The following is a 16,552-nucleotide window of genomic DNA, read 5'->3' as shown; positions in this document are numbered from 1 at the left end:
GGGATGGAGTTTAAGACTAGGGAGGTTATGCTGCAATTGTATAAGGTGTTAGGCCACACCTGGAGTATTGTGTTAAGTTTTGGTCTCCTTACCTGAGGAAGGACGTACTGTCGCTGGAGGGAGTGCAGAGGAGATTCACCGGGTTAATCTCAGAGCTGAAGGGGTTGGATTACGAGGAGAGGTTGAGTAGACTGGGACTGTACTCGTTGGAATTTAGAAGGATGAGGGGGGATAGTATAGAAACATATAAGATTATGAAGGGAATAGATAGGATAGATGTGGGCAGGTTGTTTCCACTGGCGGGTGAAAGCAGAACTAGGGGGCACAGCCTCAAAATAAGGGGAAGTAGATTTAGGACCGAGTTTAGGAGGAACTTCTTCACCCAAAGGGTTGTGAATCTATGGAATTCCTTGCCCAGTGAAGCAGTAGAGGTTCCTTCATTCAATGTTTTTAAGATAAAGATAGTTTTTTGAAGAATAAAGGGATTAAGGGTTATGGTGTTCGGGCCAGAAAGTGGAGCTGAGTCCACAAAAGATCAGCCATGATCTCATTGAATGGTGGAGCAGGCTCGAGGGGCCAGATGGCCTACTCCTGCTCCTAGTTCTTATGTCCTTATGAAAGACATCGAAGACCAGCAACCGACTCCCAACATTGCCAGTCTGCAGACTCCAGGTAAAGGGCATATCTGCCCATGTTTGTCAGCCACTTGAAAGTTTAAGGTCTCGTGTGTATTAGTTCACAGGTCAACCTATATATGTGTGTGTGTGTGTGTGTGTAGTGCGACTGCAAGGCCGACGCGTTAGCTGAAGCCGGCGCCCGTAACGGACACTTCTGGCAACCGCCCGGAGGTGAACCGCTAAGCACAAAAGTGACGGTCTACCCGGACCAACGTAGCCGACCTATCCCAGGCCCAAAGCACAGACGAATCCCTCCGAGATTTTAAACCGAACCTACCCAGCTCCCGGTGACAAATGAAAGCCAACAATGGTGACCCTTCACCGGCCGCAGAGGAAGACCACCCTCGCCATCGACGGAAGGATCAGAGCGAAAGGGGTTATTGTGGTAGTATGTATTGGGGGGGTCATGTGGGACTGGAAGCCCTAATGTCATTGGCTGACAGATCCCGGGTCCTGGTTGGCCGTTGACCTCTAGCTCCGCCCTGAAGGCGGAGTATAAGAAGCCGGAGTCTTCCCCCGCAGGCCAGTTTACTATCGAGCTGCTGGGGAACAGACACGCTTAATAAAGCCTCATCGACTTCACTCTATTCGTCTCACGGAGTCTTTGTGTGCTACAATTTATTAAGCGTGCCTAAAAAGGACTATGGAGCTCAGGATCATTCCGGAATGCCTGAGGATCAGCCCCCACGCAGTGAACGCGGCAGCAGCCTTCAAGCACTGGCAGACTTGCTTCGAGGCCTACCTCAGAACGACCACCGGCCGAGTCTCAGAAGACCAAAAACTGCAGGTCCTGCACTCGAGGGTGAGCACGGAGATTTTCTCCCTCATCGAAGACACGGAGGATTTCCAGACGGCGTTCGCAGCATTGAAAAGTCTCTACGTTCGCCCAGTTAACCAAATATACGCTTGCTACCAGCTCGCGACGAGACGGCAAGCTCCCGGAGAATCGATGGACGAATTCTACGCCGCGCTGCTGATTTTGGGACGAGCCTGCAGCTGCCCGTCGGTGAATGCAAACGAACACACGGACATGTTAATGCGCGGTGCTTTTGTGGCAGGTATGCAATCCTCCCAAATCCCCCAAAGACTTCTAGAAAAAGAGTCGCTAAGGCTCTTAGAGGCACGGGCCCTAGCAACCTCCCTAGACGTGGCCGCGCGTAATACCCGCGCCTACGGCCCCGACCGCGCGGCAGCCCATTGGGCCCCGTACGTACCCGTCGCGGCAAACCCCCTACCCCCCCCCCCCCCACGGACACCCCACAGGCTTGCGCGGTCCAAACGCCGAGTCGCACCGGGGGCGCCCGCTATTATTTCTGCGGCCAGGCGAAACACCCCCGACAGCGCTGCCCGGCCCGCGTAGCCATCTGCAAAAGCTGCGGGAAAAAGGGCCATTTTGCGGTTATGTACCGGTCCCGCGAGGTCGCCGCCGTCCCGGGAGCACAGGGAGCCCTGCAAGCCGTTTACGCTCCCCAACCCCCCCAGCACGCCATGTACGACCCGCAGGCGCAGCCGCTCTGGGTCCCGACCACCGCGGTCCCGGGAGAAAGGGAGCCCTGCACGCCGCTTAAGCTCCCCAACCCCCCTCCCCGCAGCCCATGTATGACCCGCCGCCGGCGCTACCGCTTTGGGTCCCGGCCAACACTCTCCACGGAGAGGAGGGAGTTTTGCGCATCCCTAACGCCCCCCACGCCTGACCCGCACCCCGCGCCCCACGCCTGACCCGCCAGCGCCACCTACTTGGGCCCCGACCACCGCTGTCCCCGGTGAGGGAGCTCCGCGCGGTCCTAGCGCTCGCGGTCCTAGCGCTCCCCAGCCCCCCCAGCACACCATGTGCGACCCGCAGACGCCGCCATTTTGGGTCCCCGCCACCACGAGGGGAGGAGGGGCGCCGCCATCTTGGACCGCCCCAGACCTGTACAACGCGTGGGGGCGGCCATTTTGTCCACCCCCGCCGCCGCCTTGTGACCCCCCAGCCACGTGCGATGTATGGGAGCGGTCATTTTGTCCATCCCCGACGCCATCTTGGACGGCAACAACGGACCCCACTCCACTACTACAACCACGTCTTGCTTCGATTACGCTCGATCAAGCTCGGCCCCGGACACTCCAGACGACGACGACAACGGTGCTACTAAACGGCCACGAGACGCCATGCCTAGTCGACTCCGGGAGCACGGAGAGCTTTATACACCCCGACACGGTAAGACGCTGTTCCTTGACCACCTATCCCAGCGCACAAAAGATTTCCCTAGCTGCAGGATCCCACTCCGTACAGATCCAGGGATTCTGCATAGTTACCCTAACGGTGCAGGGGAGGGAGTTCAAAAACTACAAACTAAACGTCCTTCCCCAACTCTGTGCCCCCACCTTGCTGGGATTAGATTTCCAGTGCAATCTACAGAGCCTTGCATTCAAATTCGGCGGCCCAATACCCCCACTCACTATCTGCGGCCTCGCAACCCTCAAGGTGCAACCCCCGTCCTTGTTTGCGAACCTCACCCCGGATTGCAAACCCGTTGCCACTAGGAGCAGACGGTACAGCGCCCAGGACCGGACCTTCATTCGGTCCGAGGTCCAGCGGCTACTAAAGGAAGGCATAATCCAGGCCAGCAACAGTCCCTGGAGAGCACAGGTGGTAGTAGTGAAGACAGGGGAGAAACAAAGGATGGTCATTGACTATAGCCAGACCATCAACAGGTACACACAACTAGACGCGTACCCTCTCCCCCGCATATCCGACATGGTCAACCGGATTGCCCAATATAAAGTCTTCTCCACCGTAGACCTCAAGTCCGCCTACCATCAGCTCCCCATCCGCCCAAGTGACCGCAAGTACACAGCCTTCGAGGCAGACGGGCGATTATACCATTTCCTACGGGTCCCTTTTGGTGTCACAAACGGGGTCTCGGTCTTCCAACGAGAGATGGACCGAATGGTTGATCAACACGGGTTGCGGGCCACGTTCCCGTATTTCGACAATGTAACCATCTGCGGCCACGATCAGCAGGACCACGACGCCAACCTCCCAAAATTCCTCCAGACCGCCAAAGCCTTGAACCTCACGTACAACGAGGACAAGTGCGTTTTTAGCACCGATCGGCTAGCCATTCTGGGCTACGTAGTGCGCAATGGTATAATAGGCCCCGACCCCGAACGTATGCGCGCACTCATGGAATTTCCCCTCCCGCACTGCCCAAAAGCCCTGAAACGCTGCCTGGGGTTCTTTTCATACTACGCCCAGTGGGTCCCCCAGTACGCAGACAAGGCCCGCCCCCTAATACAGACCACGACCTTCCCTCTGTCGACAGAGGCTTGCCAGGCCTTCAGCCGCATCAAAGCGGATATCGCAAAGGCCACGATGCGCGCCATCGACGAGTCCCTCCCCTTCCAGGTCGAGAGCGACACCTCCGACGTAGCTCTAGCGGCCACCCTTAACCAAGCGGGCAGACCCGTGGCCTTTTTCTCCCGGACCCTCCACGCCTCAGAAATCCGCCACTCATCAGTGGAAAAGGAAGCCCAAGCCATAGTGGAAGCTGTGCGACATTGGAGGCATTACCTGGCCGGCAGGAGATTCACTCTCCTCACTGACCAACGGTCGGTAGCCTTCATGTTCGATAATGCACAGCGGGGCAAAATCAAAAACGACAAGATCTTAAGGTGGAGGATCGAGCTCTCCACCTTCAACTATGAGATTTTGTATCATCCCGGAAAGCTGAACGAGCCGTCCGATGCCCTATCCCGCGGCACATGTGCCAACGCACAAATTAACCGCCTCCAACCCCTCCACGAGGACCTCTGCCACCCGGGGGTCACTCGGTTTTACCACTTCATCAAGTCCCGCAATCTCCCATACTCTTTAGAGGAGGTCCGTACAGTCACAAGGGACTGCCACATCTGCGCGGAATGCAAGCCGCATTTTTTCAGGCCAGATGGAGCGCACCTGATTAAGGCTTCCCGCCCCTTTGAACGCCTCAGTCTCGATTTCAAAGGGCCCCTCCCCTCCACCGACCGCAACGCATATTTTCTTAATGTGGTGGACGAATACTCCCGCTTCCCTTTTGCCATTCCCTGCTCTGACATGACCGCGGCCACAGTCATTAAAGCCCTGAACCGCATCTTCACACTGTTCGGTTACCCCGCTTATGTCCACAGCGACAGGGGGTCCTCTTTCATGAGTGACGAGCTGCGCCAGTTCCTGCTCAGCAAGGGCATAGCCTCAAGCAGGACGACCAGCTACAACCCCCGGGGGAACGGGCAAGTAGAAAGGGAGAACGGCACGGTCTGGAAGGCCGTCCTACTGGCCCTACGGTCCAGGGATCTCCCAGTTTCACGGTGGCAGGAGGTCCTCCCGGACGCTCTCCACTCCATCCGGTCGTTATTATGTACGAGCACTAATCAAACGCCTCATGAGCGTCTCCTTGTCTTCCCTAGGAGGTCCTCCTCTGGAATGTCGCTGCCGACCTGGCTGGCGGCCCCAGGACCCATCCTGCTCCGAAAGCATATGCGGGCACATAAGGCGGACCCGTTGGTCAAAAGGGTTCACCTCTCCACGCGAACCCCCAGTACACCTACGTGGAGTACCCCGACGGCCGACAGGACACGGTCTCCCTGCGGGATCTGGCGCCCGTCGGCAACACGCACACCCCACCGACACCATCAACCCAACCCCCCCCCTTCCTGCCACCGCCGCACCCCGCGACCGCCCCCTTCCCAGGAGGATCGGTTCCCCTCCCCTCAGCACCGACCAAGAATAAAGCCCAAGCTGAAACCGTAAGGCTCCTGGAGGCGACAGCACCGGTACAAGCACCACCACCACCACCGGGGCCGAGGCGATCGACACGGACGACCAGACCACCCGACCGACTCGTGGCGTCGATCTAAAACTAAATATGGACTTTTCACAAGAACATTTTGCTTTTCTTCCCAATCCCTCTGTAAATAGTTGCAACAGGACAAAATTGTACAATACTGTATTGCCTTGTGAATGTTTTTTTTTCCTCCCAGGACCAGCCCTGTAAACCCTTACCACCATACGAAGCATCACCCCGCCGGGTTCATTTTTGACAAGGGGTGAATGTGGTAGTATGTATTGGGGGTCATGTGGGACTGGAAGCCCTAATGTCATTGGCTGACAGATCCCGGGTCCTGGTTGGCCGTTGACCTCTAGCTCCGCCCTGAAGGCGGAGTATAAGAAGCCGGAGTCTTCCCCCGCAGGCCAGTTTACTATCGAGCTGCGGGGGAACAGACACGCTTAATAAAGCCTCATCGACTTCACTCTATTCGTCTCACGGAGTCTTTGTGCGCTACAGTTATTAGTGCATGAGTCGCAAAAAGTTGGTTTACAGGTGCAGCAGGTGATTAAGAAGGCAAATGGAATTTTGTCCTTCATTGCTAGAGGTACGGAGTTTAAGACTAGGGAGGTTATGCTGCAATTGTATAAGGTGTTAGTGAGGCCACACCTGGAGTGTTTTCAGTTTTGGTCTCCTTACCTGAGGAAGGACGTACTGGCACTGGAGGGTGTGCAGAGGAGATTCACTAGGTTAATCCCAGATCTGAAGGGGTTGGATTACGAGGAGAGGTTTTAATTCCATGCAGGATGTTTTAAGTCTGCAGAATGGAAATTACGTGGTCCCCACCCAAGACGGGAATCCATTAATTTGCCAGTTCCATGACGGACACAGACACCAGGGTGTCAACACCACCACTGAACACCTCAAAACAGCTGGTGGCCGGATGTATGGCACAGTGTAACCCATTAATTGCCTCATTTGTGCCCAGAATAACCCCGATAGATATGCCAGGAAGGGACAATTGGGACACACCCGTCCTGTGGAAGGCCCCCCCCGGGCAAATCTCCGGGTGGATTACGTTGGCCCACTCCCGCCGTGTAGAAATGTGTCCTGGTCACTTGCACCAATCGTGGCAGTTCTTACCCGCACCAACGCCGCTAAAGCAACAGGCAAGTTTCTGGCCTACCAGCTCTTTACACAATGGGGGTCTTCGCCGCCGAGTCCGACCAAGGGGCACGCTTCACTGGGCGAAGTCATGCAGAATATAACGGCCATGTTCGGGATGAAACAGAATTTTGACATGGCGTACCGCCCCCCCCCCCCCCCCAGTCCAACGGCATTGTGGAAAGGATGAATCGAACTCAAATCAATAATTCGCAAAACCGTGCAGCAGAAGGACGCCACCTGGGACACCGTGCTTTCCGTCGCCCTAATGGTCACCCGAGACGCCATTTCTAGCTTCTCCCCCCCTCCCACACACACAGGACGAGTCGGCCTATGAAGGGTGTAGAATATCTGTTCGGGCTGAATCTAGCCGACCCCGCTGTCACAGCCCTCACACATGAGAAAAGCTATTCAGCCGATCACTGAGAATATCAAAGTGGCCCAACTGGCTTCTGCTGTCCGACTTGCCGCTCGGAAGATGCGGAGTAAGGCCTACTTCGTTTTTAATTTTTTTTATTTATTTTTTTTTTTTTATTATTTTTTTTTTTTTTAAATGTCCACACAGTCGGGCAGCAAAGTCATGAACTTGCGATATAACCCGAGCTCCTTCCTAAATTTGCCGGCCCCTACACTGTTGAGGACAAGGTGAACCCCTCTGTTTACAAAATCGTACAGCCCCAACGGCAAGACGGATGTTATATTTTAAAGAATGACTTATCTAAAATATATATAAATTACTCTTGAACCCACTGGGATGATAAAATGACCAATAATCGTCCTGTTGAAAGATGAGCAATAAAATAATAAACTGAGTCCTTTAACTCAATACTAAACTAACTACAAAGAAATGAAGTACAATACTGATAACTATATAACTATACACTATTATAACAAACTAGTTCTAACTTCTCTCACTCGAGATATTCTATGTCTTGCTTGTTCACTGTTCTGGATCGCGCACTCTAACTAAAAAGAGCGGGAATCCAGCTCTTATACTATCTGACTTGTGAGTCATCTGGTGTTGAAACGACTGTACTACATTTACATACATTGAACACAGAACATGACTGCACAGAACAGGCCCTTCGGCCCTCGATTTGTGCCGAGCATTGTCCGAAACCAAGATCAAGCTATCCCACTCGCTGTCACTCTGGTGTGCTCCATGTGCCTATCCAATAACCGCTTGACAGTTCCTAAAGTGTCCGACTCCACTATCACAGCAGGCAGTCCATTCCACACCCTAACCACTCTCTGAGTAAAGAACCTACCTCGGACATCCCTCCTATATCTCCCACCCTGAATCTTATAGTTATGCCCCCTTGTAACAGCTACATCCACCCGAAGAAATAGTCTCTGAACGTCCACTCTATCTATCCCTCTCATCATCTTATAAACCTCGATTAAGTCGCCTCTCATCCTCCTCCGCTCCAATGAGAAAAGCCCCAGCTCGCTCAACCTTTCCTCATAAGACCTACCCTCTAATCCAGGCAGCATCCTGGTAAATCTCCTTTGCTCCCTTTCCAAAGCTTCCACATCCTTCCTATAGTGAGGTGACCAGAACTGCACACAATACTCCAAATGTGGTCTCACCAGGGTCATGTACAGTTGCAGCATAACCCGCGGCTCTTAAACTCAAGCCCCCTGTTAATAAACACTAGCACACTCTAGGCCTTCTTCACGGCTCTCTCCACTTGAGTGGCAACCTTCAGAGATCTGTGGACATGAACCCCAAGATCTCTCTGTTCCTCCACATTCCTCAGAACCCTGCCGTTGACCCTGTAATCCGCATTCAAATTTGTCCCACCAAAATGAATCACCTCGCACTTATCAGGGTTAAACTCCATCTGCCATTTTTTGGCCCAGCTCTGCATCCTATCAACGTCTCTTTGCAGCCAACAACAGCCCTCCTCCTCATCCACTACTCCACCAATCTTGGTGTCGTCAGCAAATTTACTGACCCACCCTTCAGCCCCCTCCTCCAAGTCATTGATAAAAATCACAAATATCAGCGGACCCAGCACTGATCCCTGTGGTACACCGCTGGTAACTGGTCTCCAGTCTGGCAATTTTCCATCCACCACCACCCCCTGTCTTCTATGTGATAGCCAGTTACTTATCACGTAGGTTGAGAGGCGCAAAATGTAGAACTGAGATGAGGAGGAACTACTTCTTGCAGAGGACGAAGTATTTGAGGAATTCGCTGGCCCACAGCACGGTGGAATCAGAGTCATTAAATAGTGCCAAGAAGGAGATGGATATATTTCTGATTTTAAAAATGGGTTAAAGTGATACGGGAAAAGGTAGGGAGCGAGATTTGAGATCAGGAAGGGATCAGCCATGATATGACGCAGCAGATTCGGAGGCCTGAATTGCCTGCGTATGCTCCAAACCCTCTCCCCCAGCACCCTGTGTTACTGACTGTATTTGTACTGATGTTAATCCAGCTCCCTCACACTGTCACTCAGTAACCCCTCTCCCCCAGCACCCCGTGTTACTGACTCTATCTCTCCTGATATTAATCCAGCTCCCTCAGACTGTCACTCAGTAACCCCTCTCCCCCAGCACCCCGTGTTACTGACTGTATCTCTACTGATGTTAATCCAGCTCCCTCACACTGTCACTCAGTAACCCCTCTCCCCCAGCACCCTGCGTTACTGACTGTATCTCTACTGATGTTAATCCAGCTCCCTCACACTGTCACTCAGTAACCCCTCTCCCCCAGCACCCTGTGTTACTGACTGTATCTCCACTGATGTTAATCCAGCTCCCTCACACTGTCACTCAGTAACCCCTCTCCCCCACCACCCTGTGTTACTGACTGTATCTGTACTGATGTTAATCCAGCACCCTCACACTGTCACTCAGTAACCCCTCTCCCCCAGCACCCTGTGTTACTGACTGTATCTCTACTGATGTTAATCCAGCTCCCTCACACTGTCACTCAGTAACCCCTCTCCCCCAGCACCCTGTGTTACTGACTGTATCTCTACTGATGTTAATCCAGCTCCTTCACATTGTCACTCAGTAACCCCTCTCCTCCAGCACCCTGCGTTACTGACTGTATCTGTACTGATAATCCAGCTCTCTCACACTGTCACTCAGTAACCCCTCTCCCCCAGCACCCTGTGTTACTGACTGTATCTGTACTGGTGTTAATCCAGCTCCCTTACACTGTCACTCAGTAACCCCTCTCCCCCAGCACCCTGCGTTACTGACTGTATCTCTACTGATGTTAATCCAGTTCCCTCACACTGTCACTCAGTAACCCCTCTCCCCCAGCACCCTGTGTTACTGACTGTATCTCTACTGATGTTAATCCAGCTCCCTCACACTGTCACTCAGTAACCCCTCTCCCCCAGCACCCTGTGTTACTGACTGTATCTCTACTGATGTTAATCCAGCTCCCTCACACTGTCACTCAGTAACCCCTCTCCTCCAGCACCATGTGTTACTGACTGTATCTGTACTGGTGTTAATCTAGCTCCCTTACACTGTCACTCAGTAACCCCTCTCCCCCAGCACCCTGCGTTACTGACTGTATCTCTACTGATGTTAATCCAGCTCCCTCACACTGTCACTCAGTAACCCCTCTCCCCCAGCACCCTGTGTTACTGACTGTATCTCTACTGATGTTAATCCAGCTCCCTCACACTGTCACTCAGTAACCCCTCTCCCCCAGCACCCTGCGTTACTGACTGTATCTCTACTGATGTTAATCCAGCTCCCTCACACTGTCACTCAGTAACCCCTCTCCCCCCAGCACCCTGTGTTACTGACTGTATCTCTACTGATGTTAATCCAGCTCCCTCACACTGTCACTCAGTAACCCCTTCCCCAGCACCCTGTGTTACTGACTGTATCTCTATTGATGTTAATCCAGCTCCCTCACACTGTCACTCAGTAACCCAATGTGGTAGTATGCATTAGGGGTCATGTGGGACTGTGAAGCCGTAATGTCATTGGTTGACAGATCCCGGGTCCTGGTTGGCTGTTGATCTCTAGCTCCACCCTGAAGGCGGAGTATAAGAACCAAGAGTTCTCCCCCGCAGGCCAGTCTGTTGCTGAACTGCGGGGAACAAGTCACGCTTAATAAAGCCTCATCGACTTCATCTCTATTCGTCTCTCGTGAGTCTTTGTGCGCTACAATTTATTAAGCGTGACTTGTTCCCCGCAGTTCAGTACAGACTGGCCTGCGGGAGAGAACTCTTGGTTCTTATACTCCGCCTTCAGGGCGGAGCTAGAGATCAACAGCCAACCAGGACCCGGGATCTGTCAGCCAATGACATCACGGCTTCACAGTCCCACAGTACCCTGTGATAAGGACTGTATCTCCACTGATGTTAATCCAGCTCTCTCACACTGTCACTCAGTAACCCCTCTCCCCCAGCACCCTGTGTTACTGACTGTATCTGTACTGATGTTAATCCAGCTCCCTCACATTGTCACTCAGTAACCCCTCTCCCCCCAGCAACCTGTGTTACTGACTGTAGCTCTGCTGATGTTAATCCAGCTCCCTCACACTGTCACTCAGTAACCCCTCTCCCCCCAGCACCCTGTGTTACTGACTGTATCTGTACTGGTGTTAATCCAGCTCCCTTACACTGTCACTCAGTAACACCTCTCCCCCCAGCACCCTGTGTTACTGACTGTATCTGTACTGATGTTAATCCAGCTCCCTCACACTGTCACTCAGTAACCCCTCTCCCACAGCACCCGGTGTTACTGACTGTATCTCCACTGGTGTTAATCCAGCTCCCTTACACTGTCACTCAGTAACCCCTCTCCCCCCAGCACCCTGTGTTACTGACTGTATCTGTACTGATGTTAATCCAGCTCCCTCACACTGTCACTCAGTAACCCCTCTCCCCCAGCACCCTGTGTTACTGACTGTATCTCTATTGATGTTAATCCAGCTCCCTCACACTGTCACTCAGTAACCCCTCTCCCCCAGCACTCTGTGTTACTGACTGTATCTCTACTGATGTTAATCCAGCTCCCTCACACTGTCACTCAGTAACCCCTCTCCCCCAGCACCCTGTGTTACTGACTATCTGTACTGATGTTAATCCAGCTCCCTCACACTGTCACTCAGTAACCCCTCTCCCCCAGCACCCTGTGTTACTGACTGTATCTCTAATGATGTTAATCCAGCTCCCTCACACTGTCACTCAGTAACCCCTTTCCCCCAGCACCCTGTGTTACTGACTGTATCTGTACTGGTGTTAATCCAGCTCCCTTACACTGTCACTCAGTAACACCTCTCCCCCCAGCACCCTGTGTTACTGACTGTATCTGTACTGATGTTAATCCAGCTCCCTCACACTGTCACTCAGTAACCCCTCTCCCACAGCACCCGGTGTTACTGACTGTATCTCCACTGGTGTTAATCCAGCTCCCTTACACTGTCACTCAGTAACCCCTCTCCCCCCAGCACCCTGTGTTACTGACTGTATCTGTACTGATGTTAATCCAGCTCCCTCACACTGTCACTCAGTAACCCCTCTCCCCCAGCACCCTGTGTTACTGACTGTATCTCTATTGATGTTAATCCAGCTCCCTCACACTGTCACTCAGTAACCCCTCTCCCCCAGCACCCTGTGTTACTGACTGTATCTCTACTGATGTTAATCCAGCTCCCTCACACTGTCACTCAGTAACCCCTCTCCCCCAGCACCCTGTGTTACTGACTGTAGCTCTGCTGATGTTAATCCAGCTCCCTCACACTGTCACTCAGTAACCCCTCTCCCCCAGCACCCTGTGTTACTGACTGTATCTCTACTGATGTTAATCCAGCTCCCTCACACTGTCACTCAGTAACCCCTCTACCCTAGAGCCCTGTGTTACTGACTGTATCCCTACTGATGTTAATCCAGCTCCCTCACACTGTCACTCAGTAACCCCTCTCCCCCAGCGCCCTGTGTTACTGACTGTATCTCTACTGATGTTAATCCAGCTCCCTCACACTGTCACTCAGTAACCCCTCTCCCCCAGCGCCCTGTGTTACTGACTGTATCTCTACTGATGTTAATCCAGCTCCCTCACACTGTCACTCAGTAACCCCTCTCCCCCAGCACCCTGTGTTACTGACTGTATCTCTACTGATGTTAATCCAGCTCCCTCACACTGTCACTCAGTAACTCCTCTCCTCCAGCACCATGTGTTACTGACTGTATCCCTACTGATGTTAATCCAGCTCCCTCACACTGTCACTCAGTAACCCCTCTCCCCCAGCACCATGTGTTACTGACTGTATCTCTACTGATGTTAATCCAGATCCCTCAGACTGTCACTCAGTAACCCCTCTCCCCCAGCACCATGTGTTACTGACTGTATCCCTACTGATGTTAATCCAGCTCCCTCACACTGTCACTCAGTAACCCCTCTTCCCCAGCACCCCGTGTTACTGACTGTATCTCTACTGATGTTAATCCAGATCCCTCACACTGTCACTCAGTAACCCCTCTCCCCCAGCACCATGTGTTACTGACTGTATCTCTACTGATGTTAATCCAGATCCCTCACACTGTCACTCAGTAACCCCTCTCCCCCAGCACCATGTGTTACTGACTGTATCTCTACTGATGTTAATCCAGATCCCTCACACTGTCACTCAGTAACCCCTCTCCCCCAGCACCATGTGTTACTGACTGTATCCCTACTGATGTTAATCCAGCTCCCTCACACTGTCACTCAGTAACCCCTCTCCCCCACCACCGTGTTACTGACTCTCTACTGATGTTAATCCAGCTCCCTCACACTGTCACTCAGTAACCCCTCTCCCACAGCACCCTGTGTTACTGACTGTATCTCTACTGATGTTAATCCAGATCCCTCACACTGTCACTCAGTAACCCCTCTCCCCCAGCACCCCGTGTTACTGACTGTAGCTCTGCTGATGTTAATCCAGCTCCCTCACATTGTCACTCAGTAACCCCTCTCCCCAACACCCTGTGTTACTGACTGTATCTCTACTGATGTTAATCCAGCTCCCTCACACTGTCACTCAGTAACCCCTCTCCCCCACCACCCTGTGTTACTGACTGTATCTGTACTGATGTTAATCCAGCTCCCTCACACTGTCACTCAGTAACCCCTCTCCCCCAGCACCCTGTGTTACTGACTGTATCTCTACTGATGTTAATCCAGCTCCCTCACACTGTCACTCAGTAACCCCTTTCCCCCAGCACCATGTGTTGCTGACTGTATCCCTACTGATGTTAATCCATTTTGTCGATCCCTGGACTGTCTAACACAGCATGGTTAGTTACACAACCTCTCTCTCCATCACACTGACATTTAGTTCCCCAGTATGCTCTCCCAGAACCTTGCTTCCCGCACCAATGGCTTGGCTGAGATCTATTCCAGAACACAGTAACCACACCAGTAAACACTGACTGTGAAGTCATTCCCAGAGAATTGCCCATTCGGATTTTTCTCGTCGAATGTATTTTCAAATGGGTTTGAACTGAACTTCCTGCTTTACATTAACACTCAATGGTTTTCTGATCAGTTTTAGCCATGACGAGGGAGCTTTACTCTGTATCTAACCCCGTGCTGTACCTGTCCTGGGAGTGTTTGGTGGGGACAGTGTAGAGGGAGCTTTAATCTGTATCTAACCCCGTGCTGTACCTGTCCTGGGAGTGTTTGATGGGGACAGTGTAGAGGGAGTTTTACTCAGTATCTAACCCCGTGCTGTACCTGTCCTGGGAGTGTTTGTTGGGTCAGTGTAGAGGTAGCTTTACTCTGTATCTAACGCCGTGTTGTACCTATCCTGGGACAGTTTGATGGGGACAGTGTAGAGGGACGTTTACTCTATATCTAACCCCGTGCTGTACTTTGCCTGGGAGTGTTTGATGGGGACAGTGTAGAGGGAGCTTTACTCTGTATCTAACCCCGTGCTGTACCTGTCCTGGGAGTGTTTGATGGGAACAGTGTAGAGGGAGCTTTACTCTGTATCTAATCCCGTGCTGTGCCTGTCCTGGGAGTGTTTGATTGGGACAGTGTAGAGGGAGCTTTACTCTGTATCTAACCCTGTGCTGAACCTGTCCTGGGAGTGTTTGATGGGAACAGTGTAGAGGGAGCTTACTCGATATCTAACCCCGTGCTGTACCTGTCCGGGGAGTGTTTGATGGGGACAGTGTAGAGGGAGCTTTACTCTGTATCTAATCCCGTGCTGTACCTGTCCTGGGGGTGTTTGATGGGGACAGTGTAGAGGGAGCTTTCCTCTGTATCTAACCCCATGCTGTACCTGTCCTGGGAGTGTTTGATGGGGACAGTGTAGAGGGAGCTTTACTCTGTATCTAACCCCGTGCTGTACCTGTCCTGGGAGTGTTGGATGGGGACAGTGTAGAGGGAGCTTTCCTCTGTATCTAACCCCATGCTGTACCTGTCCTGGGAGTGTTGGATGGGGACAGTGTAGAGGGAGCTTTGCTCTGTATCTAATCCCGTGCTGTACCTGTCCTGGGGGTGTTTGATGGGGACAGTGTAGAGGGAGCTTTACTCTGTATCTAACCCCGTGCTGTACCTGTCCTGGGACTGTTTGATGGGGACAGTGTAGAGGGAGCTTTACTCTGTATCTAACCCCGTGCTGTACCTGTCCTGGGAGTGTTTGATGGGGACAGTGTAGAGGGAGCTTTACTCTGTATCTAACCCCGTGTTGTAACTGTCCTGGGAGTGTTTGATGGGGACAGTGTAGAGGGAGTTTTACTCTGTATCTAACCCCGTGCTGTACCTGTCCTGGGAGTGTTTGATGGGGACAGTGTAGAGGGAGCTTTACTGTGTATCTAACCCCGTGCTGTACCTGTCCTGGGAATGTTTGATGGGGACAGTGTAGAGGGAGTTTTACTCTGTATCTAACCCCATGCTGTGTGGGATTGTTTGACGGGGACAGTGTGGAGGGAGCTTTACTAAATTGGGATTGAAATTGAATGAAAGCAGCTGGAAGTGGAAGTTGTGGTGAGGGGAATGTTCGTGTGACACACCCTGACTCAGGGCGAGGAAACGGATTTGCTGAGTTGCTGCTGAACTGCTTCCTGTCGAGTCAGAAACGGAACAGGTGATTCTGCGTCAGTCTCACAGATGTGTGTGAGACGGTGCTCTTTGAACACAGGAAAAACGCCACAATGAATGTTGCTTCCTTCTTTCGGTCATTCCGATGACCGATGTTGTACTTGACCTCATCTGAATCACTGGTCCCATTCCCGTCACTCGCTCCGACCTTGTCTGCCGATCTGTCTCTTTTCGCTCTGGATCGCCCCAGGATCGACCAACGCTTCCTTTTAAATCCCTTGTTCTTGTTTTCAAGTACTTCCCAGCAGTTTGTACCCTCCCTATCTCTGTAACCCCCTCCAGCCTCCTACACCCCTCCCTATCTCTCTAACCTCCTCCAGCCCCCTACACCCCTCCCTATCTCTGTAACCTCCTCCAGCCCCTACACCCCTCCCTATCTCTGTAACCTCCCCCAGCCCCCTACAACCCTCCCTATCTCTGTAACCTCCTCCAGCCCCCTACACCCCTCCCTATCTCTGTAACCTCCTCCAGCCCCCTACACCCCTCCCTATCTCTGTAACCTCCTCTAGCCCCTACAACCCTCCCTATCTCTGTAACCTCCTCCAGCCCCCTACACCCCTCCCTATCTCTGTAACCTCCTCCAGCCCTACACCCCTCCCTATCTCTGTAACCTCCTCCAGCCCCTACACCCCTCCCTATCTCTGTAACCTCCTCCAGCCCCCTACACCCCTCCCTAACTCTGTAACCTCCTCCAGCCCCCTACACCCCTCCCTATCTCTGTAACCTCCTCCAGCCCCGACAACCCTCCCTATCTCTGTAACCTCCTCCAGTCCCTACACCCCTCCCTATCTCCGTAACCTCCTGCAGCCCCCTAAACCCCTCCCTATCTCTGTAAACTCCTCCAGCCGGTAC

Source organism: Scyliorhinus torazame, chromosome 5 (assembly GCF_047496885.1).
Source record: "Scyliorhinus torazame isolate Kashiwa2021f chromosome 5, sScyTor2.1, whole genome shotgun sequence".
Classification (NCBI taxonomy): Eukaryota; Metazoa; Chordata; class Chondrichthyes; order Carcharhiniformes; family Scyliorhinidae; genus Scyliorhinus; species Scyliorhinus torazame.
This window is presented reverse-complemented; position numbering follows the sequence as displayed.